Source organism: Callorhinus ursinus, unplaced genomic scaffold (genome assembly GCF_003265705.2).
Source record: "Callorhinus ursinus isolate GAN/ISIS: 27379988/994484 unplaced genomic scaffold, GSC_fseal_2.0 scaffold4, whole genome shotgun sequence".
Classification (NCBI taxonomy): Eukaryota; Metazoa; Chordata; class Mammalia; order Carnivora; family Otariidae; genus Callorhinus; species Callorhinus ursinus.
The window spans coordinates 130135873-130160858 of NW_027397066.1; the positions used below are offsets into that span (position 1 = coordinate 130135873).

The window sequence follows — 24986 nt, forward strand, 5'->3', positions numbered from 1 at the left end:
TGTCAGAACTAGATTTCAGAATGATGATTATAAAGATACTAGCTGGGCTTGAAAAAAGCATATAAGGTACGTTCAATCTAATGTTCCTACTGTTGTAGGTTACAGACCTCTTGTCCCGAGCTGCTTTCAGGATTTTCTCTTTGTCTCTGAGACTTGTGAGTTTTACTATTAGATGTTGGGGTGTTGACCTATTTTTATTGATTTTGAGGGGGGGTGTTCTCTGTGCCTCCTCGATTTTGATTTCTGTTTCCTTCCCCAAATTAGGGAAGTGCCCTGGTATAATTCGCTCCAATATACCTTCTGCCTTCCTCTTTCTTCTTCTGGGATCCCAATTATTCCAATGTTGTTTCACTTTGTGGTATCACCTATCTCTCAAGTTCTGCCCTCGTGATCCAGTAGTTGTTTATCTCTCTTTTTCTCAGCTTCTTTATTCTCCATCATTTGGTCTTCTATATCACTAACTCTCTCTTCTGCCTCATTCATCCTAGCAGTTAGAGCCTCCATTTTTTATTACAACTTATTAATAGCCTTTTTGATTTCGACTTGGTTAGATTTTAGTTCTTTTATTTCTCCAGAAAAGGATTCTCTAGTACCTTAATATGCTTTTTTCAAGCCCAGCTAGAATCTTTATAATTGTCATTCTGACCTCTAGTTCCAACATTTTACTAATGTCTGTATTGATTAGGTCCCTCGCAGTCAGTACTGCCCCTTGTTCTTTTTTTGAGATGATTCTTTTCTGTCTTGTCATTTGTCCAGAGGAGAATAGATGAATGAGACAAAAAAACACTAAAAAAATGCTAAAGGGTAACAGAACCCCAGAAAAATATACACTAAACAAATCAGAAGAGACCTGAAACCAGGGTGGGGTGGGGGGAAGGAAGGGGGGAAAAAAAAGAATATGATCAGGCTGGCTGTTGAATAGAACAGAGCCACACACTAGATTTTGGGTATATTTTGGTCTGTTAAATGAAATTGCCTCCCAAAATTTTAAAGAAAGAAAAACTTATATATACACAAAAGTAAGGGTAAATACTATGAAGGGATGGACTGTGACTGTAAAGATGAAAATTAAAAAAGACTTTTAAAAAGGAGTTGATAAGAAGTTTTAAAAAAGAATGATAACAATTTTAAAAAAAGAGAATGTGATCAGGCAGGCAACTAGGACAATGGCATACACTAGATTTAGGGTATATTTTGGTCTGTTAGAAGAAACTGTATCCCAAAATTTAAAGAAATAAAAAATTATATATATACAAAAAATGAGGTTAAATACAATGAAGAGATAGAATACGACTGTAAAAATGAAAAATTAAAAAAAATTTTAAAAAAGAATTGCTAAGATGCTGGTTGAAAAAGGAAAGAAGAAAAATTCAACTAAAAAAATAGAAACAGAAAAAAATAAAGAAAATTTAAAAAATTAACTTTGAAATACTAAAGAATCATGGGAAAAAAGCCATGAATTCTATGTGCAGTATTCCCCTAGTGCTGGAGTTCTGCCATTCTCATTGATCAGTAAACTTGGTCTTGGCTGGCTGTTCTTGCTGATCTTCTGGGGGAGGGGCCTGTTGCCATGGTTCCCAAATGTCTTTGCTGGAGGTGGAATTGCCCCACCCTTGCCAGTCCGGGCTAAGTAATCTGCTCAGGTTTGCTGTTGGGAGCTTTTGTTCCCTGCAAGCTTTCCGTACAGCTTTGGAGGACGAGAGTGAAAGTGGTGGCCTCCCAATCTCCACCCTGGAGCCGGGAACTCAGGTCCCCACTCCTCAATGAGCCCCCAGAGAAAAGCAGTCAATCACTCCTGTCTTCCCGGTCTCCGGCCGCACTGCCTGTGCCGGGGCTCATGGTTTATAGCAACCCCGAGCTGAGAGCCCATTCCTCGGCTCCATCTCTGCAACCGGCTTCCCTGCTCTGATACCTGGGAGCTGTGCCACACTCAGGCACCCCCGGTCTTTTTGTGACCCCGAGGGTCCTGAGACCACACTGTCCCACAAGGGTCCCACCTCCCACTTAGCCACTGGAGTGACGTCCCTCAGCAGAGCCGACTTCTAAATGCTCTGATTTTGTGCTCCGCTGCTCTATTACTTGCTGGTCGTGGCTGACGGAGGCCCCCTCCCCCATCATCTATCTTCCTGAGTATTGCCTTGGATTCACTTCTCCACATGTCCTACCTTCCAGAAAGTGGTCACTTTTCTGGCAGAGAGTTGCTGCTATTCTTTTCTTCAATCTCCTGTTGAGTTTGTAGGTATTCTGAATGGTTTGATCCCTATCTAGCTGTATTCCTGGGACCAGACAAAATTTAGGTCTCCTACTTCCCCGCCATCTTGTACCTCCCCCCAAACTTCTATTCATTTTCTGATAGCAAACTTTTAGAAATTCATATACCTTAATAGTCTAAGACCAGAGGATTGCAATAAATAATTAGATGAATTTATTTACCACCCCAAATCAACAATCAGAACAATCAAACCTAGAGGTGGTATAATAGAAGCTCCTACTACTATATAAGTAATCTTTTCGGTCATCTTTGATTTTTGAATATGTTCCTACTTAAACACTTTCTTTATTTTGATTCACTGGTGTTTTATGCCTGGCTAAAAGCAACAGTGAGGCTCTACATTATTTTTGGCCCTCCTTCACCCCCAAATAAAGCCATTTGTCACTCCTTCCAACTCTGCGTGGGTCTTATGAAAAGGTTTGACCCTTTTTATTTTATTATTATTTTTTTTAAGTAGGCTCCACGCTTGGCAGGGAGCCCAATGTGGGGGCTTGAACTGAAAACCGTGAGATCAAAACCTGAGCTGAGATCAAAAGTCTGGCATTTAACCAACTGAGCCTCCCAGGTGCCTCCACCTTTGACCTATTTTAGGTCTTTGGATATGCGAGATCAATAGCTCTTGGAGATTATCAGTGCCACTATACTTTGATAAAGAAGTTTAAAAGGCAGGGCATTGCAGTTAGAAGGTTTATTCAAGGGTTTTGGGAAAACAAGCAGGGACCAAAACCAGACAGATCACCATCAGTGTTTTGAATGGGAGTGTTTGAAATGGGCTGGGATTGCAACCTGAGGAATCATTCAGGCAAGGTTTAATTGAAGGCCATGACTCAGTAGAATGGGGTCACAGTAGGGCCAAAGTATTAACAGGTTGCAACCCAATAGCTTAGCCTTCCCCAGGGAAGCGTGTGGTCATGATCAGAGAAGTTAGCAAGACATACTGAGAATTTCTTAAGGAACAGAAGACAACCAGATAAGCTGAGTTCTAGCTCTGAAATAGTACTATGTATCAGTTCCTGTCAATTATTTTGATTAGCTATATTTAACTTGCCTTTTCTCTGTCTGGACAGGTACAAGTCTTCCATAGACAGCTTTGCTACTGTGTTGGTATTTCTAAGACTACTGAGGCATATCAGCAGCTGTATTTTCAGACTTCCAGGACCTGAGCCATATTTACGTGGGACAGTAGTGCTCTGCCCAGAGACCTCAGCAGAAGCTCGCTCAGAAGCTAAGTCCTCTGATTTCCTTTTAGCCTAGCCTCCTTCATGGGACTTTTACTCCAGTCCCTCCTCACCCCTACATTCTGGGCCAAGGGCCAGGCTTATAAAACCCCAGACTTTGGATCAGGGTTTAGACATACATAGCCTATAAAAATGTCTCTGAATTGGCAATAATCTCCTGTGCAACTGTACTTGGCTTTAAAATGCTATATGTCTTTAGCAATTGCTCTTACTGGAACCAAATCTACCGAGTTTGGGTTGGGGATGATATAAACATTCTCAACCAATGGAGGAAAATAATCTAGAAACATTTCTTTCACTGTCTCCTTGTCAAAGCTTTTATAACCACTGACCTCTGATCTCAAGTTCCTAAGTGTTACTTGGGAAAGCTATGTACTACTGTGATTTGATTCTGCTGCGGTGTCGGGCTAAGTGATTCTCAACCCAGGGCATATAGAAAAGAATCGGGCTATTTCCTTGGTTATCACAATGACAGGGGAGCAATCCTGGCATTGAATGGATGGAAGCCAGTGATGCTAAGCTTCCTACAATGCACATGACAGTCCTGCACAAAATTCCCACAACACACGCAGGACTGACAATACTTGTAGTGAGTGATCTCTAGTTGACTCCCAGTTGCATTTCCATTAGTGACTGTCCCAAACTATTTCTGTTCTTCTCAAAACCACTCAGTTACTGCCCTCAGTTCATCTTCTTGTTTCCTCAGACTCTTCACTCAACAAAAACTTACTCAAATTCCCTCCCTCTTCCCTTTACTCCTCTCTCTGTGCCCCCCCTGTTCTCCTTCCTGCCCCCTCAGGAAAAGGAATTTTTCACCTCCTTTCCAAGGATCACAACAGCTCCACCCAAGCCTTTCGTCCCTTCCCATCCCCCCACACCCCACCCCATCCCCAACTCTGTTTCTGTCTCTTGCATCTTTAATGCTTTGCCAGTCCTTTCCTCACCTTAGAAAAGTACTTGAGTTTTTCTGTCCCAAAGATTAAATAAAAGCAAAGACAGAACTCTTAAACCTACTACTTAACCCCTCAAGTTAACATTCCACTTCATTTCTTCCACGTAGGGCGCAGTGTCTATAAAGCATTTTAAGCACTCACTGGTTCTATTTCTTTACCATCTACTGGCTCCTAAAACCCTCATAAGGTAATTTCCACTCTCCTAATTCTGCTCTCCTGAAGGTTACTTCAATGGCCAGTTGCCAGACCACTCACTCTTCAAATTCCTTGGATTTCTTTACAGAATTAGATCCTTGATAAATCACTTATTAAAGATCATTCCTCCCCATTTTTCTTCAGCTTGCCACTTGATTGGTCCCAAGAAGAGTAGGGCCAGCCGCACAAGGTGAGGTTCTTCATTTTCCTGCACTCCCTTTTAGTATTTACGTGTTTCCACTACTTGTATATGTCCAGGACTCTGGCTATCCCGTCTTTGGGGCTCCTTTTCCTCCTCCCTTTGCCATACACTGAATGCAGGTGTTAGCCACCCTCTACTCAGTGTCATTGGCCTTCTTCGCAACCAAGTGAATGATCCTCAAATCTACCAACATTCCTAGTCATAATGCCACTCTTCAACTTCAGGCCAGACTATTATTTACCCGACAGATAATTCCATCTGGCTGGTCCACTACCACTCTCTAAATTTAAAATAATAAAATCTAAAACATTCTGGTGTGTTTCTTTTACAGCACTTGAAGTTTGGTGATCATTTTTATAGGTGACTGTCTTCCCTACCAACCTGGGAACTCCTTGAAGACAAGGATGGTTTCTTATTTAATTTTGCCCTAATATCTAGTGCTTCAGAAATGTTAATTGGATAGTAAGGAAATTGATGAGTGAGTGAAGTCATGAGGTTCCTTAGAAAATAGATTGTGTCTTTCATATCTGTGGTCCAGTGCCTGGGCTGGTGCTTAGCACAGAGTAGGTACTACACAAATACCTTTTGAGTGAATCTGCCTTGTCTCCTTCCAAGCCAGTACCTTCTAGTTTCTTTCCTATCAATGTCAATGATACTAGCATTTTCCTACTTACCCAAGTTACAAACCTCAGTATTCTCTGACCCTTCCACAGTCACTAAATCCAATGAGTCTGGTAACTCTCCCTCAAAGATTTTAAATATTCCCTTTTACAGGCATACCTTGTTTTACTGTGCTGTACTTTATTGCACTTTACAGATATTGCGTTTTTTTACAAATTGAACGTTTGTGGCAACCCTGTGTCCAACAAGTCTGTGGGTGCCATTTTCCAAGAGCATTTGCTCACTTTGTGTTTCTGTGTCACATTTTGGTAATTCTTGCAATATTTCAAACTTTGTCATTAATGTTATATTTGTTAGGGAGATCTGTGATCAGTGATCTTTGATGTTACCATTGTAATTGTGTTGGGGTATCACAGACTGTGCCCATATAAGACAACAAACTTAATAAATGTTGTGTGTGTTCTGACTGCCATTACCCTGTCTTTCTTCCTCTCCTTGGGCCTCTCTCTTCCCTGAGACACAGCAGTGTTGAAATTAGGCCAATTAACAACCCTACAATGACCTCTAGGTGTTCACGTGGAAAGAAGAGTTGCCTGCCTCTCACTTTAAATCAAAAGCTAGAAATGATTCAACTTAGTGAGGAAGGCATGTCAAAAGCCAAGATAGGCTGAAAGTTAGGCCTCCTGTGCCAAACAGTTGGCCAAGTTGTGAATGGTAAAGGAGAAGTTCTTGAAGGAAATTAAAAGTGCTACCCCAGTGAATACATGAATGATAAGAAAGGGAAACAGTCTTATTGCTGATATGGAGAAAGTTTGAGTGGTCTGGATAGAAGATCAAACCAGCTACAACATTCCATTAAGCCAAAACCTAATCCAGGGCAAGGCCCTAACTTTTTTCAATTCTATGAAGGCTAAGAAAGATGAGGATGCTGCAGAGGAAATGTTGGAAGCCAGCATAGGTTGGTTCATGAGGTTTAAGGAAAGAAGCCAGCCCTATGACATGAAGTCCAAGATGAAGCAGCAAGTGCTGATGGAGAAGCTGCAGCAAGTTCTCCAGAAGATCCAGCTAAGATAATTCATGAAGGTGGCCTCACTAACTGATAGATTTTCAGTGTAAATGAAACAGATTTCTATTAGAAGAAGATGCCATCTAAGACTTTTAGAGCTAGAAAGAAGTCAGTGCCTGGCTTCAAAGCTTCGAAGGACAGGCTGACTCTCTTGTTAGGGGCTAATGCAAGTGGTGACGTTAAGTTGAAGCCAATGCTCATTTGCCATTCTGAAACGCCTGGAACCCTTAAGAATTATACTAAATTTACTCTGCCTGTGCTCTACAGTGGAACAACAAAATCTGGATGACAGCACATCTGTTTACAACATGGTTTACTGAATATTTTAAGCCCACTGTTGAGACCCATTGTTCAGAAAAAAGTTCTTTAATTGCTCATTGACAATGCACCTGGTCACCTAGGAGATCTGATGAACAATGAAATTAATGTTTTCATGCCTGCGAACACAACTTCCACTATGTAGCCCATGGAGCAAGGAGTATTAGACTTTCAAGTCTTAACATTTAAGAAATACATTTCATAAAGCTGTAGCTGTCATAGATAGTAACTCCTCGGATGGATCTGGGCAAAGTAAACTAACACCTTCTGGAAGACTCACCATTCTAGATGCCATTAAACACATTTGTGATTCATGGGAAGAGGTAAAAAATATCAACATTATGAAGACTTTGGAAGAAATTGATTACAGTTCTCATGGATGACTTTGAGGAGCTCAAGACTTCAGTGGAGGAAGTCACTGCAGATGTGGTGGGGATAGTGAGAGAGCTAGAATTAGATGTGGAGCCTGAAGCTGTAACTGAATTGCTGCAAGCTCATGATCAGACTTTCACAGTGAGTTACTTCTTATAGATGAGCAAAGAAAATGTTTTTTTGAGATGGAATCTACTCCTGGTGAAGAGGCTGTGAAGATTATTGAAATGACAATAAAGGATTTAGAATATTACATAAATTTAGTTGATAAAGCAGGGGTAGGGTTTGAGAGAGCTGACTCCAATTTTGAAAGAAGTTCTATGGGTAAAATGCTATCAAACATAGTTGCAAGCTACAGAGAAATGGTTCGTGAAAGGAAGAGTCAATACATGTAGTAGACTTCATTGTTGTCTTATTTTAAAAAAGTGCCACAGCCACCCTGACCTTCAGCAGCCACCACCTTGATCAGTCGACAGCCATCAACATCAAGGCAAAACCCTCCACCAGCAAAAAGATTAGGACTCATTGAAAGCTCAGATGATGGTTAGCATTTTTTAGCAATAAACTATTTTTTAATTAGTTGTACTTTGTTTTTTTAGACAGAATGATATTGCATACTTAATAGACTACCTACAGTATAGTAGAGAGAATGGGAGAAAGGGCATTCCAAGCTCAGGGAACAGAGAGAATTTGCAAGTAGGAAATAGGAACAGATGAGTCTTGAGGATGGGAACTTTAGTCAGGAAATGGAGAGTCTCTTTGACACACTAAAGAGCTTAGACTTTACCATTCCCAATATATAACCTCTGCTTTCCCAACTCCATGTCTTGGATCTCAGTATTTCCATCAACTTGCTCTTCTTCCTGTCCATCTTTTCACAACCAAATATTCCTATTACCCTTATAAACCCTAGCTCAAGTGATTCTAACCCTATGAACTGTCCTTAATTCTCCCAAGCAGAAAAAGTCTCCACTTTTACTCTTTAATCCCCTTCTGCTTTGCTTTGGCATGTGTCTGTTTATCTTGTATTAATGTTGTTGGAGACCCTTTCTAGCACCATCAGCTCCTTGAAGGATAAGGAGTATATTTTGTTCTCACTCTATTATGTCCTTATATTCTTTCGTTCTGGGCACTAAGTGCATAGCAGATGCTCAATAAATATTTGTGACCCTTGGATCACTTTTTCAGATTTTCCATATCAATTTATAAGCTAGTATTTAGTAGTAAACAGAATACCTTTGTTTTCAGAACATCTTTTTCAATAAGAAAGTATCTTTAGTAAAGGAAATCATTAAAACTACTTCTTTTTTGAGAGTTGTTTTGTGGCATTTAAAAATACTTTGAATTATTAAATTGTATAATTTGGGGTCTGTTTTTTATTGGTATTAGAATGAATTTTTGAGAGTGGAAAGTAAAAGCTACTAGAGGAAAAGTTAAAAATTTTTATTTAATTTATGAGAATTATAAGGATTATGTTAAGATGTCTTAGTTTCTAAAAGTTTACTTTTTAAGTTAGTTTTAAGTAGGTGGAAAGATTCAGTCAGCTGTTTTTTCATTGTGAATGTCATTTATGAATAGTTACATAATTAAATAAAAGTATTTTAGGAAAATTTACATTTTTCAGGTTTCTAAATTTTTTTAGTTTTGTCTTAAAAACAAAACAAAACAAAACTTTTGCCCCCAAGAAATTAATTTGCATCATAATGGAGGCATTTAGAAAAAGCAAGCCTTATATATTCTATTGCTTTTCAGTTTATTTCAGTGAATATTCAATATTTGAATAAAGTAATAAAATATATTTCCTAAGAATGTAATAGCTCCTAAATATTCAGCATTAAATCAAGTTTAATCTTGTGTGTCTGAGTCAGGCACAGTTCTAGATTTATGTCCACATATGTCTTTCCATAGGAGATGGTTATTTTGAAGCATGCACCACCTAAACCCACCCACATTTTAAATATTTAAGCAGATGTGATATATTCATTGATCTCTAAGAATGTTGCTAGATCTTCCAGTTCATCCTCACACTCTCATCCTACCCCCTTTGTTACTTATAGCATGTCCTAAAAAGAGCCATTTGCACTAGGGACTAAAATATTAATGTGTAATTCCAATTTAATACTCATTAAAAAATTTCCCTAATCAGTTGGACTAACTAGCACCAATAACAATAACATGGGTTGTTCAATTTAAACATCACTCCAGAATACAATGATTTTTAAAATAGTATGGCCATTATCGGTATTTGGATAATGGAATCTGTACTTGAAGAACCAAATCCTAGGAAATGTGTAGACCTAAGAAATGTTTTCTGATTCTGTTAACCAGAGAAGCATGTGGCCAGCACATGGTCAGTAATACAGCCACTCACCAGCTCCCTCACACAACACACACACACACACACACACACACACACACACACACACACACACACACTGCTGCAATTTTCCTGAGAACAAAGAGCCTGTTTTGTCATTCTTCCTAATAAACTTATGTTTCCTATCAGTACCAGGGAACACCACACAAAGCACCTCTTTGAATGTCTTTGAGTGACTTCATGCTTAGATTGGTTCATAAAGGGTTAAGGTTTTCTTTATATAACATCATTTTGTTGGTGTGCTCAATCACAAGGAAATCGTGAAAGCTAGAATACGTTCGATTTAAGATCTTTATTTTCAGGATAAGTAAAACTAGAGAAAAATCATATCCTTTCTTTGGGGCCATCTGGTAACCTAAGAAGGGAGGAGTAAATACGTTTCTAGTTGCTTTGAACAAACCCATATGCTGCCGGTCATTACTAATACTGGCCAATGAGAGAGTTGAATTTCACTAGTGTTTTCTGAGATGTGCTCTGATCATCCGTTGTTTCTATAGCTAGGTTCTGTGCAGATACATTTTCTTTCTTGTATTTTCATTTCATACTTTCCAAAGAATAATCAATTGATATGTTCTATTTTTTCTCTAAAATTCACCAATAACAATTTAGCCAAAACAAACAGGAAATTCTTCTGGAAGTCTGATCTCTAATGAATTCTGAAACTAAGCTCAGCGTATTAAAGGAAGTAATTAAGAAGGCACCCCATTGTGTTTAGATATGCTAGGTCAGCTAAAACAGGGGATTTTTCTATTTTTATGAGCTTTTTGTCAAATTTAAAGTATGTTACATTTTAAAACAAAAATTTAAAAGAATTTGTTAGTAGCAATACTACTCTATAAATATATATTTTTAATTATTCTTCATGTCACTTAAAGATGACTTTTTGAAACAAATGGCCTAGATATGCCAGTAAAATACCTATTCAATTTGCAAAAAAATAATAAGAATAAATACCACAAGTATTTTTCAGTTAAGTGTGTGTGTGTGTGTGTGTGTGTGTGTGTGTGTGCGCGCGCGTGCATGCACAGGCCATCTAACATACCAGCCATGTAAGAACCATTAATTGTGAAACACTGTAGAGGTCATCTGGTTTATCACCTTACTTCAGAGAGGGCTGCTCCTATTATTACCCCCGGAACATGGTTAGCTAATGTTTTTCTTATCTTTTGCTCTTACACTTTGTTTTTCTTCATTGCAGTCCTAGTCATAACTGGCCTTTTTATGGTGCTATTTGCCAAGCACTGCTGCACTTTTCACATATTGATTCCTGTAACACTTAGAGCAAGTCTCTTGAATCTTCCTTTAAACTCCTTTGTTCTCTTGCCTCTCGCTGAACTCAACTCTGACTTTAGATAGAATCTCCTCTCTTTCTTCTGATATTTTTATGTCCATACTTTCTTCTTACTCTTTTTTTTTTCGGCCCTAGTCTCCCCTATTTGGGTCACTACTCTATCTTCTGCCATTTTCCTCCTCTTCTCTCCCCTTTTTCCAGCATGTTTACCTTTCCTAAAATCCTTAGCTGGCAGGCTTTTCAGGGCCCTGAGCTCTCAAGGTATGAGAGTGAGTGCTCAGCACTCCCAAGCCTGAGCCAAGCACTTGTTCCCATCTCTTTGGGGGCAGAAATCTAATGGGCTTGCAAGTAACACTTGCAATAAATGGTGCCCCGTGCCAGTTTAGGTCCAGAGATAATCACTCAGTCAGTTAGATTGCTATTCAGATTTGCCATTTTGTGAGAAATAAAAGCCCACCCTCTCCGATGAGTATTTCAAATACATTTTTCCCAGCAAAGATCTTTTAGAGCAGTGCTTAAGAAATTTTGAGCTTGCATCAGTCACCTGGAGGGCTTGTTAAAACAGATTGCTAAGTGCACCCCCTTCTGCGATGGAAATTGGACATTTGCAATTCTGACTAACTATGCAGATGCTGCCTGCCCACAGGTCACTGTTGGAGGAGTGCTGCTTTGCAGTTCTTTTCATTTTTCTAATCCCTAACTTAAATGATTCTGGCTTCACTCCAAGGCCAAGTACCTGTATCCTTCTTCCTTTGGAAATGATCTTTAGACAATCCCTATGGAGTGACATTCAGTCATTAGGTTATTTTCTTGCGGCTAGATACAAATCTCTTCAGCTTTTTATAAAATTGATGCTGTAAATCTTTCATCACTGTTAACTGCTCTCTTTCATTTCTCCTACTAGTTGCTTGCATCATCCTCCAGTTGTAGATATGCAAAGTGAACTTAATAATCTATATAGTGGGGGCGCCTGGGTGGCTCAGTCATTAAAGCGTCTGCCTTCGGCTCAGGTCATGATTCCAGGGTTCTGGGATCAAACCCCACATCGAGCTCCCTGCTCCGCAGGAAGCCTGCTTCTCCCTCTCCCACTCCTTCTGCTTGTGTTCCTGCTCTCGCTATCTCTCTCTCTGTCAAATAAATAAATAAAATCTTTAAAAAAATAAAAAAATAACCTATATAGTGTTTCAATTGAAAAGAGACTTGTCTAATTTAGACTTGGTATGTGGGCTAACTTTTGGTTTCTATGTATTATATTTACTAATATATATATATATATATAGATGTGTGTGTGGCACCAACATGTAATGTACTGTGCAAGGTGAGCTAGTGATACAAAACATTTAACATATGGATCCAGTGCTTGAGTTGCTTTGAAGCTCTTTCTGAATATTAAACAAAACAATAATATGACAACAAAACAAAATCACAGAGAAATAGAATGTTTAGAACCAGAGCGGACCAAATAAACATCAAGCCTGGAGTACAAATACAGAATACAGAATTGAAACAGCAATTCAAGGGAAAACGGTTGAGTCAATCATGCTTAACTGAGAAAAGAATGACCCTGATAATAACTGTTCACTTGAGTATTGTACCCATACATACATAGCTTCTGTCTATGCCATCACTTGGTACATGCCACCTTTTGTAATCATTGGTTGTGTCTGTCCCATCTTCAACTACCACTGAAGGCCCTCCAAGGCAGAGATGATGTCTCACATCTCTTCATATTTCCAGCACTTACTATAGCATATGTTCCCAACTTACTCTTGATTAAATAAGTGAAAGTGAACATAGGACATACATTGGCTGGTATATATAAGGGTTATTGAATCAGTTTTGTAAAGCTTGCCAGGTAATTTCACATCAGCCATATTAAAGATCCTTGTAGGAGGTAGCGTCTAAGCCCAAGCACCATGTCCTGCATGTAGAAGGACCTTATTAGCATATTTTGAGTTATATCAGTTCATTCAATGAGCATTATTTTTTAGAAGTCTAACTGACCTACTGAGGGTCTTTCAGCACTTATTAATTCACTTATTCCTCCTCACAACCTAATTATACTGAGCAGGAGGTACAGCACACAGTGAAGAAATAATTTACCCAAGGTCATGGTAGTCCAGCCAGGATTCAGCCAGGCAGTGTAGCTCCCAGATCTGTGCCTTTGATGATGACACTACATTACCTTACCTCTCAGAGCAGTGCCCATCAGTCTTTATCTCTGCAGCGAGGTGACACTCTCCCTTGCATTATTTCTTTTGGCAGAGTCAGACATTTTTGCTTCCAAGGTGTAGTGGGATGTGTGGTACACGTGGGTTTGAGGCTTTGCCTTGATCTAACATTGATATGTTTACAGTGATCCAAATTTTAATACTGTGAATATCATGAGCCTAGTTTGATGCTGGTTTGAACAGGATATTGAAACATTTTTCAAGTCTCTGGTAAAATATTTTTACAGTTTTTAAATATTAAGATTAATATCTTGATTCTTCATTTTCTGAAGTCTGGTTATTTTTGTAAATAAATTGTTGATCCTAGTCACAATCTCTCTGTCTGCAACAAGGTATCCCTCTCTTGCATTATTTCTTTTTTCAGAGTTGGACAATATTGCTTCCAAGATATAATGGGATGTGTGGTACATGTAGGCTTGAGGCTTCACCTTCTTCTAGCACTAATACACTTAAAGCGATTGATATTTAAAAAATATGAGTCAATCTTGGCCAACATTTCATCCTTTGAGCTCCTAAAGGACCTCACATTATTCTCTTGTCACACGGGGCCCTGGATTGTTACAGAAGACGGGTCTACATCCTGCAGGGCAGAAATATCTGTCCAGGAAATCAGGAAATAAATAAAAGAAGTCTGGGGAGAATTCTGTATCCCCTGAAATTCAGGAGCAGACTTTTCTTTTTGAATATAATTGCATTAATTATAAAAGTATGATTAATAACAGTTCTCACATAATGTTCAATCTCTTCATTAAGCCCACATCCCACCTGGTTATATGTAGAAGGAAAAAATGGGTCAAATTTATATATGTATATATTTTTTAAAGATTTTATTTATTTATTTGATAGAGAGAGAAAGAGAGAGCACAAGTAGACAGAGTGGCAGGCAGAGGGAGAGGGAGAAGCAGGCTCTCCGATAAGCAGGGAGCCTGATGCGGGGCTCGATCCTAGGACCCTGGGATCATGACCTGAGCCAAAGGCAGCCACTTAACCGACTGAGCCACCCAGACACCCCAGGTCAAATTCATATTGAGAGTCATTACCTTACAAAGGAAATAGTAACCTAGGGCAGGTTCTCTTATTTAAAATTAATCTTTGCTTGAAATAACACATTTAGAAATTGCTCTTAAACATGGATTTTATTCGAGTAATAACAAATGTATTTTTTTTTAAAGATTTTACGTATTTGTTTGGGAGAGAGCCTACAGGAGAGTGGGGCAGGGGCAGAGGCAAAGGGAGAGGGACAAGCAGACTCCCAGATGAGTATGGAGCCCTACTTGGCTGGATCCCAGGACCCTGAGAGCATGACCTAAACTGAAGTCAGATACTTAACCGAGAAGCCACCCAGGCACCCCATGAATATATTCAGTACTATGTAAAATTGGTAGCTGAAATTGCACAGTGGAAAAACAAAATCAAAGGCTAGTTGTTTCAATTCCTCAAGGTAAAAAGTCTAAGAGGAAATAATAATCCTCCCTGATACCAGTCTGGTGATTAACATAATATATGCTACAAAATGAACATATGAAGAAAATGAAAAATTGTTTTAAAACATTGACCATCAAGCTATCTTCTGTCAGTCTTAATGCTAGGACAAATATTGACTGTGTAAATTCTTATATCAGTGCCTATATAATCAATCATGATATTTATTCTACATCCTTAATAATTTTATTGCTCTTATACATCCTTGCATAATTGCAATTATATTCATTTTTTCCACATTATTATTCAAGAAATTAACAAAAACAATATTTAAAATATCATAAGGAAAATATTTTTTACTAGATGACAGTATCTATACTATATCCAAGCAATTCGTCTAACTTTCCCTTTTCATTTAATTTCTTCTTTTCTATTACACTCTCATGAACTATCTATTGAGATATTCTGACTTCAGCATATACTTTGTGGCATATGGTTTGGTCCATGCTCAAAGGCTAAAGCTTGAAGGCAAAAAATCTTAGGGGAAAAAAATAACATCTTGATACCAGCCTCATGATGAACATAATATGTGCTGCGTGTAGCCTTCTTGCTTTCTACCACCAGTTTTGCACCGTGGCAAACAGTTTTGAATTTTAAGGCTGATAGTAGTATGCCAGTGCTGGTGCTGATGCTAAAGCAAAGAAACTGGAAGGATGTTTCTGTACGCTAAAATGCAAGTTTCACCATGGCATAAGTCTTCTTCAGCTAATTGTGAATGAAACAGCAGGGAAAATCAACCTAGGATTGGTGGAGGCCCATTGCTGACATCATTACTACTGCTGATACATGGGAGGATAGACCAGTAACTGTAGGATGGTGGCTGGAAGAACCTATGGCTAGACTCTAATCAGAGGTTAGAAAGAGGGATTGCTAATATACAGCACTGTACACACTTGTCCATAAGAACCATACTATACCCATCCTGTAAAATGCTCTTCAGCTAAAGCTGCTATTGCCAAGGACATGCTTTTTACCTTTCATCCATGATGTGTGAGTGTATTTAAAATGCCTTCCAGTTCTACAAGGACCCCTATGGGGTTAGATTAGAGGTATCAGTATAAACTCATGGTTTTTAATATGTAAAGACAGACATGGAAATAAATATAGATTACAATGTATGTGGACATGTATATACGTATATATATGCATACCACTATTTTTTTTTCTGTCAGCTGAGAGGGCCTAGAAGCAGTAGTAATGAATATACCGAGTATCCAGATTTTTATTTCTAAATATCATTCTACACTAGGAGGAACAAGGGCTATGTGGATAAATGGTTGATTAAGGATTGGGGTAGAAAAGGAAAAGATAAGCTTGGAACATCTTATGGTAGCAGAAAGTGGAGAAATGCTCAAAGAATGAGAGACAAATCCAAAGAATACACAGGTCAATCTGAGGAAACTCCCACAAGACAAACTTGTAATAATTTGACCATCAAAATAAATAATATATTAATGGATTGTAACCCACTGAATAAAATAAGAATACAATGAAGTATAAAATAATATTAATAAGTAGGGGAGAATGGAAAGGTTTTCCTTATGATAGAAATCTAATTTCTTACTGTAGAAAGGATAATGGAAATAGGAAAATCACCATTTGACAATATATTGGATTCCTAGATCCAATTTCAATGCGGCAAGATCAGAGTACAGTTTTCCCTAAACACCAACAATCCTTTGGACACCAACTCCAAATGGGTGTCCTACAATTCAACTCAATTCTGACACTATCTACCTGGAGATAGCAAACCAGGACACAACAACCTGGAGATAGATGCAGTTTATGGGCTCAGCTCTACAGGACTCTTCCCCTCCACCCCCAAGTCAGATGCTAGTCTAAAGACTAGGTGATTACCTGTACTTCTGACTGACTGGCTATAAATCAGAGGTTCCCATAAGTCTCTCCTTGGGTTTGACTGATTTGCTAGAGTGGCTCACAGAACTCAGGAAACCCATTTATTCATGAGATTACCTACTTACTGTAAAAGGATACAACTCAACAATAGCCAGATGGAAGAGATACATTGAGCAAGGTGTGTGGGAAGACACCAGAGTTTCTGAGCTCCTTCCAGGCGTGGCAGTCTCCCTGCATCTCCAGGTGTTCACCAACTTGGAAGCTCTAGGAACCCTTATCTCTTGGAGTGTTTATGGGGGCTTCATTACATAAGCATGGTTGATTAAATCATTGACCATTGGTGACTGATTTACCCTCCAGCCATTCCCTCCTCAGTGGAGGTCAGGGGGATGGGACTGAAACTTCCAAACTTCTAATTACATGGTTTGTTCCTCAGGTGACAGCCCCCATCCTTAGGTGATCTAGGGGCATTGCAAAAGTCACCTCATTAACATAACAAAAGACACCTTTATTGCTCTCATCACTTAAGAAATTCCAAAGGTTTTAGGAGGTTTGTGTCAGAAATGGGAGGAAGACCAAATATATTTCTTATTATAAATCACAACATTACAGGCAACCATCTTGGTAAGAACTGATTCAGGCAAGAATCAACAGTGGATGCTAAAACTGTGGGAGAAAGTTAGATATCACTAGGACATAGAAATAGTCTCAACTATTATCAGTGGCTTGCAGGCTGAGACCAACTGGGAGCACGCCTATAGGTGAACAAGCTGGGATTATGAATGGTGGCAGTAAGGAAGAATGCACCCCCTGGGAAACCACAGGGTGGTTCGGTGAGAGGGTGTTAGGTAACTGGAGAGGGGTAAGGAGAGCGGTTCTTGATTGGAAGCTGTCAGGAAGTGTGGGTAATCCTATCCGTTGGGTATCTCTGGAAATCTTAGGCAGAAGGAAGAAAGGGTAGGGCTGAAGCAGAGCTGTAATTGGCAGAGCAGCCACAGGGGTACATATTTTAGCCAGGAGAGAGGGAGGAGCCTTGGCCTTTTGTGCAATGATGACAGCGTTCATTGTCTTGTCCGTGTTCAGACATGATAATGGAGGGGTCTTGTCACAAGGTCGCAGAATGGCCTTGATGAATACTGATGTTCTGTGAAACAGTTTATGTTCAACACAAGAACACCAAGCTCTGGCTGCCAGGGCATCTCCTAGCAATCCCAAGGCCTGGCTGGTGGCATTCTCAGATGCCAGGTGTCAGGGACTGCTTTTCTCTTTCTCAATAGTAACCCCTTAACCAGAATCAACTGGATCAACATCACACACCTACTGATATGAAAAGGAGAACAACAGTACTCTTGGGGCATTTCTGCCAAAAATGAATACCCTGATCCTAATCAAGAGGAATATCAAACACAAATTGGTGGATATGCTACAAAAGAGCGGGCCTGCATTCCTCAAAAATGTCAATGTTGTGAAAGAAAGAGTTTGAGGAGTTGTCCTAGATTAAAGGAGATGAGCCAACTATAACAACTGCCTCCAACCAATGAATTGGAATTTTCTTTTGCGATAGCAGACATTATTACTAGGATAATTGGCAAATCCTAAATAAATCTGTAGTTTAGATCATTGTAGTGATGTTAATTTTCTGACTTTGATAATGATACTGTGATATTTAAGAGAATGTCTACTTTTAGGAAGGACATTGAAGAATTTAGGGGTAATGGGGGCATCATATCTACAACTTACTCTCAAATAGTTCAGAAAAAATGTATATATATATATGTGTATGTATGTGTATATATGTGTGTGTATATATAGGGAGAAAAGATAAAGCAAAATTTGGAAAATCTGCGTGAAGAATACATGAGAATTCTTTACATAATTTTTGCAACTGTTTGTGATTGTATCAAAAGTTAAAAGAAAAAATGTCTTTCTCTTCCCATTTACAAGTGCTTTTCTTTTTTGAGTAAAGGTTATCTTGGGTGAGGGTGAATTCAGCCTTGGTGTTTCACTTACTGCATTTTTTTGTTTTTAAGAGAGAAAGAGAGAGCATGAGCAGGAAGGGACAGAGAGCATGTTAAGCAGGCCTGACGCAGGGCTTAATCTCACAACCCTGAGATCATGACCTGAGCCTTAATCAGGAGTCGGCCGCTTAACGGACTGAACCACTGAGGTGCCCCTCACTCAGGGCATTCTTGGGTAAAAGATCTATTTATATGCGTATTTACATCTAAATCTCCTTTCTTAATTTTTTTTTAAGATTTTATTTATTTATTTGACAGAGAGAGAGAGTGAGAGCACAAGCCAGGAGACAGAGGGAGAGGGAAAAGCAGGCTTTCCGATGAGCAGAGAGCCCGAGGTGGGGCTGGATCCCAGCACGCTGGTATCATGACCTGAACCTAAGGCACCTGCTTAACCGACTGAGCCACTCAGGCGCCCCTCCTTTCTTAATTTTTTATGGCTATAATAAGGCTGGCATGGGGTTTCCTTGGGAGGTAGCCACTTCCTTTAGCAGCACTTATATTTGGTAAAATTTATTATAGTTCATCTTTTCTTAATTGTATAGATATGGATTGCTAGGAACATATGTATTGAACTTTGTTTTGGAAAAATTCTCTTGACGGTGGAAGCACCACCTCACTGAGGAGTGATCCTTAAGTGAGCACCTAAACACTGAATGTTTTCCCTTTTGTGTCTTCTCCATGTGTTGTTGACATTAGCTTGTATCGGCAACATTCTATAAAATATAACTATGCACTAATACTACAGAATTTTCCCTTCAGAATGAGGAAGACAATAGGAGGGAAGTCTCTTTAGAGAACTTAGTGCAAACAGTTATCTTCATTATGAATGTTGCTTTGAAAACTTAGATCTCAAGATTTAAGAAAACAGTTCATATATGATTTAATCTCGAAGCTAAAGAGTATTTGGTATTCTATAGATTAAGGAAAGCCATTATTTGAGGTAAAGAAAGTTATTACGTATTATCGTTGTCCAGAACCAGTTGAAGCCACCCATGTACTATGGAACTGGGTTGAAATATGACTGGGTCATCCCGAGAAGGAACTCAAATCAGTAACTAGCTCAGTTCAGTGTATCACTTAGTCTTGAAATTTGCCTATTACTTTGAAACATTGCTACATTTAGATCTTCTTAATTATCATTGACAACTAGTGTAGCTATGTAATTTTTAATAAAAGTGTTACAAAATCTTGTGTAGTGGGAGTTTCTCGTAAGTTCTCACGTGTATATATGTATGAGTTGCCTTTCCATGAGGACTCCACTATCAACCTCACTGAGTCCCATTACCTTTTGTCAATGACCTGGGGTTGGGCAGAATTGCAAAGAACAGCTTCAGTCAAGGTGGTTCTCAAGGTGTGAGGGCCACTTGCCTGAAAATCACCTGGGGTGCTTGTTAGAATGAAGATTCCTGCCTACACCTCAGACCTATTCAGTCAGAGGCTGTTGATGGGAGGCTCCAGGAAGTGATCCTTAGGTATCCTACATGGGAAAAACATTCTCAGTAAAACTTGCCTGAAAGGCAACTTGTAACAGTGAATGTACTTCATCCTCTTACATCTCTTTCATATTTTTTACCACATCACGTATTAATATCTCAAACACGAAAAACCATAGAAATGATTTTTTTTGTTCTAAATCTTAGGAGGCTAGAAGTACATAAATTATCCAAAATGCAGCTTCTCTGTAGCTCTGCTGTTTTTCAGTCCATCGTTGGAATTACTGGCAGCGCATGAAGTCATTCTAAGCTTCCATTGTTGGTTAAAGGAACGAATTGTAAAGTTGCTCAAAACAACTCACCTCTTCAGCTGTGCTTCTTATCTAAGCCTATAATCTACCCAATGATGAAATTCAAATACTTATCACCGTATGGTAAATCCTTAGCAGAAGGAAAATATAAAAAATTAAACTCATTTTCTTTCTCGCATAAACCTGTTTCTAGTCCTCCCTTCCTCCTCCTCTTACTGTTGGTCCAGTTGCTCCATAATGGACTTGAGAGACATGCCTGGACCCACCTTATTCCTCTCACCACTCCTGCCACCACCGCTACGTCCAGGTTACCCGCCTTGGCAGTTTGTCTCCAGAAATATCTTTCATCTTTTTTCCATGCCCCTCCATCTCCTTCCCCCCTCGCCTTATTCTAGCTCTCTTCCCTGGACCGCTACGTGTCTGTCCAACTGGTCTCTGCCTCCAGTTTCTCTCTCTTTGCCCTTCAATCCATTCTCCACCCTGCCCTCAGAGTTATCTTGGAGCAAATCATTCCCCTTCTTGTAAGCCCGCACTGGCTCTCTGCTCCCTACAGAGTAAAGCCTGAAATCCCAGCGCGGCATGGGAGGCCTTCGCCACCTGGCCACCACAAACTCCCAGTGGGAGCTCTAACCGCTATTCAGAGAAGCATACACCTTATATTCTAGTTGAACTTGCAAAATACACCAAAGACTTTTTTATTATTCTTTCTGTGCCTTTGCCTGACCTCTTGGCACCAACCAGGTCCACCCGTGTACCTGGCAAACTCTGACTCCTTGTGATACAGCTTAGGTGCTACCCCTTCTCTCCCTGTTCTTGCCCCAATTAAAAATGTTTGCTCCCTCCGAAGTGTCCCAGGACTGTTAGTGCCTGCTGCTGTTCAGCACATCACACTGAACTATGGAAGCTTTATTTAGGTCCGTCTGTTCCCTACCTAATGGCTCTGTGTTTCATTAGGAAGGGGATTGAATCTCATTTATTATTGTATTTCTGGGTGCGCACACAGAACCTGAGACTCACCTGGAGATCAACAATATTTGTGGAAGTGGATTAGAGATTAGAATTCTCCCATCTCCATTTCTAGAATTTCCTACTACCCTCTGGATCTTTGCTGCCTCTTGCAAATTTCCATGAGTACTATGGGCAATCAATAGGCTGTTAAATGTGTTCCAGAAAGAAAATTATCATTTCTTGAGTTCTTACTAGGTCTTCAAAGAACATATACATATTAAGTTTTTAATCGTTACAACAACTTTATGAGGTATCCATCATTTTTGTTAGCATTCTCATTTGAAAGTGGAGATGACTCAGACCAGAGGAGTTAAACCACTTGCCCAAGGTCACAAAGCTATGAAAATAAAAGAGCCAGGATTTGAACCCAGGCAATTTGGCTACAGAGTAGACATGCCTGAACATTATATCATCCCATTTTCATTCCCATTACATGAGAACTGTGGACACTCAATAGATTTGCCTAGCCCTTTCTATTGCCTGACTCTGACCCCTTGGTCTGATCCACCCTCCTCCTGGGTTCTTAATTATTTGAGAGAAACAAATATATGCTTCTTCAGAATTAGGCAAATATTATAAGTAGGTATACTTCATCTAATCTATTTGGCTCTAAAAATATGGAAACATTTTATTGATATGTACAATTTTTGGATATATAATCTGTAATTTAAAATTAGTTAAATACAACATAAATTATGCTAATATTTTATTATTTTATGACCTTTGACAATTTTATAAATTTGACATTTGGCTAATGAGAAAATACTAAAATATGCTACCTTCATCTTTCTCTAAAAGGTATCTATGGAATTTCAGAGTCAAAAGGACTTTGAAGTTCACTCAGAAAAATGACTCTAGATCCAAAGTAATACAATCTTAAGAACAGGAATAATTTTGAAATATCAACCAACAAGATTTAAGGTTCTCAACTAATTCAAATAAGTGTAACTTCATAACCAAAATTGTAAATGTTAGAAAAAATTTAAATGGGAGTTCTATTGAATGCCCACTGTGAACTCAGAACACTTAGGAATACTTAGTTTTGATGCATTTCTAGATAATATTGCTAAAATGAGGTTGTTTTAAGTCAAATTTTGGTCAATAATCTTGGAAATAAACATTTTTTTAAAAATATCAATAATTACTCTTTCTTATTTATTCTTCCTGAATTTGGCATTCTGAAAAAAGAACAAATTGATACCTCTTCTACATTGAAAGATTAAATAAATAGAGAAAAATCTTGAAGATTTCTTCCATTTAATCTATACAGTAAAATACTGGGCTAAATTATTATTATTATTATTATTATTATTATTATTATTATTATTGAAGTAGGCTCCATGCCGAGTGTGGAGCCCAACATGGGGCTTAAACTCACAACAACTCTGAGATCAAGACCTGAGCTGAGCTCAAGATTCAGAGCCAACCAGGTGCTCCAAATACTTGGCTAATTTATAATTGTCATTTTTTTGAAAGACAAAAACCAGAAAGTGTTATTTGAAAACCAAATGGTACAGCCATAAAAGACATACAGTAGTCCCCCTTATCTTTGGGAGATAGTTCCAAGTCCCCCAGTGGATGCCTGAAACCACAGATACTACCAAACCCTATATATGCTATGTTGTTTTCCTATACATACATACCTATGATAAAGTTTAATTTATACAATTAAGTGCAGTAGGAGATTAACAATAATAACTAATGATAGAACAATTATAACAATAAACTGTAACAAATGTTATGTGAATGTGGTCTCTCTCAAAATATCTTACTGTGCTGTACTCACCCTTCTTCTTCCTCTTCTTGTGATGAGATGATAAAAAGCCTCCATGATGAGATGCAGTGAGGTGGAAGACGTAGGCACTGGATGTAGTGTTAGGCTCCTAATAACCTTCTGAGGATATGTCAGAAGGAGGATCGTCTGCCTCCAGACTGTGGTTAACTGTGATTAACTGAAACTAAATGAAGCAGAACTCAGATGGCCGGGGAGGGGGGCGGGGGCGGCATTGTATAAGAAAATCTGGTCCCTCTAATCAAAAGTAAAAACAAAGGCTTGAAGGGCCATCGTTCGAGGAAACAGAGGAAACAGAGTTGAGATTGTCATCTTATATTTGACTTGGCAGTGAGGCTTGGAGAATGACTGTCTCTAGCTATTGCTAGATTGAATTCCAGGAAGTTCAGGAGGTGAAGAGACAATGAAAGTCATCAGCAGAGAGGTAAATGGATACTGTCACCATTTTTGTACATGAGGTGACAGGACATGAGTTGAACCAATTTACTTAGAATCACAAAGTGAGTTGTGACAATATTGGGTGATATTGGACTGAATGTGGGAAATCTACTAATGATGTCAAGGATGTCTAAGTTTGGCTAAAACTTTGGGTCTGGCACCAACATCACTCTATAATGGCTCCCCTATTGGTATGGCCTGCTGACTGTGGCCTGGCACCCTGAGGTTCACAGCTTGGATGGTTTGGTTATTTACCCTTCTGTGGAGGAAGGTCATCAGTGGAAAAGACAAGTCATCTCATAGGCCACTCTCATGCTGACTGTAAGCCTGCATTCTCAGGTTCCAAAATGCATTTAGGATTCTGATTTTCTGGATGTCATCTGATCCACAAAGATTAGAGCCAGTGGGCATGGTGCCCTTAAAGGATACCATAGAAAAATATCAGAACCCTCCCTTCAAGATTAGCACTTTCCGGAATTAAATAAGAGAGATAAAAGAATAACAGGTAGGAGTGTAATAGATATGTGTTAGAACACGAAATAGATTTGACCAAAGGACAAATATCTTGGTTTATTCTTTTTGAAAGTTAAACTAATTGAACATTAAAATTACAGTGATTTCTGATTTAAACTTCTACTGGATGAAAATAATTACACAGATTTTTAATTCATCTTTAAAGAAAAATTTATTGAATTTATTTTCTATGTTAATTCTGTGTGATCCAAGTTCGGTTCCACTCATATGCTTTTTGTTTTGTTTTGTTTTGTTTTTAAGTAATCTCTTGCACCCAACATGGGGCTTGAACTCACAACCCTGAGATCAAAAGTCGCATGCTCTACTGACAGAGCCAGGCAGGCACCCCCTACTCCTGTGCTTTCCATGTAAAGAATGGTGTAAATAAAATGCAAGTAATCCAACTTAATGGGAAGTCCCTGTAGAGGGCAACCAGGAAAAAAATAGGTGAACTTAATTCAAACGTGAAGGTTTGTGCCCACAGAGAACACAGGCAGCCTGGTTCTTTTTTTTGTATTTTTTATTGTTATGTTAATCACCATACATTACATCATTACTTTTTGATGTAGTGTTCCATGATTCATTGTTTGTGCATAACATCCAGTGCTCCACGCAGAACAAGGCAGCCTGGTTCTTAAAGAGAGATGTCTTCCAGTTAAGAAGTTTGCAACAATTTAAAATCAAATTCCTCCCCCCCCCCTTTTTTTTTACAGTTGCTTGAGCTGTTTAGGTATGAGTCAGCTTTAGCTGAACCACACTGAATTTTGTTTTAGTGTGGGGTGGGTTAAGAGTCAATGTAATTACAAAAATACCAGAATGATATGCTTACTTCCCTTCAAATTCAGTTTAGAAATCAAAGAGATATTATTCTTTTCAAGAACATATCGATAATATATATAATATATATTGCTACAAAATATTAATGAAATATTAATGAAGCAGTGTGTTTATATCATTTAAAGTTTCTGTACGATCAAACACGTAATCAAAGGAGCTAC

General features: G+C 38.8%; 1 protein-coding gene across 7 annotated transcripts in view; it reads left to right on the top strand.

Annotated features, from left to right (window-relative positions):
* The window catches only part of RBM46 (RNA binding motif protein 46), a 216253-nt gene that overhangs the window by 90262 nt on the left and 101005 nt on the right, over positions 1-24986 (top strand). The window contains exon 9 of one of the 7 annotated variants that reach the window (XR_012378051.1): positions 3340-8452. The exons of the other annotated variants lie outside the window; for them this stretch is intronic. The gene's annotated coding sequence lies outside the window, so the exon portion shown is untranslated. Of the gene's footprint in view, positions 1-3339; positions 8453-24986 lie in introns of those variants that run through there. 7 annotated transcript variants of the gene reach the window in all.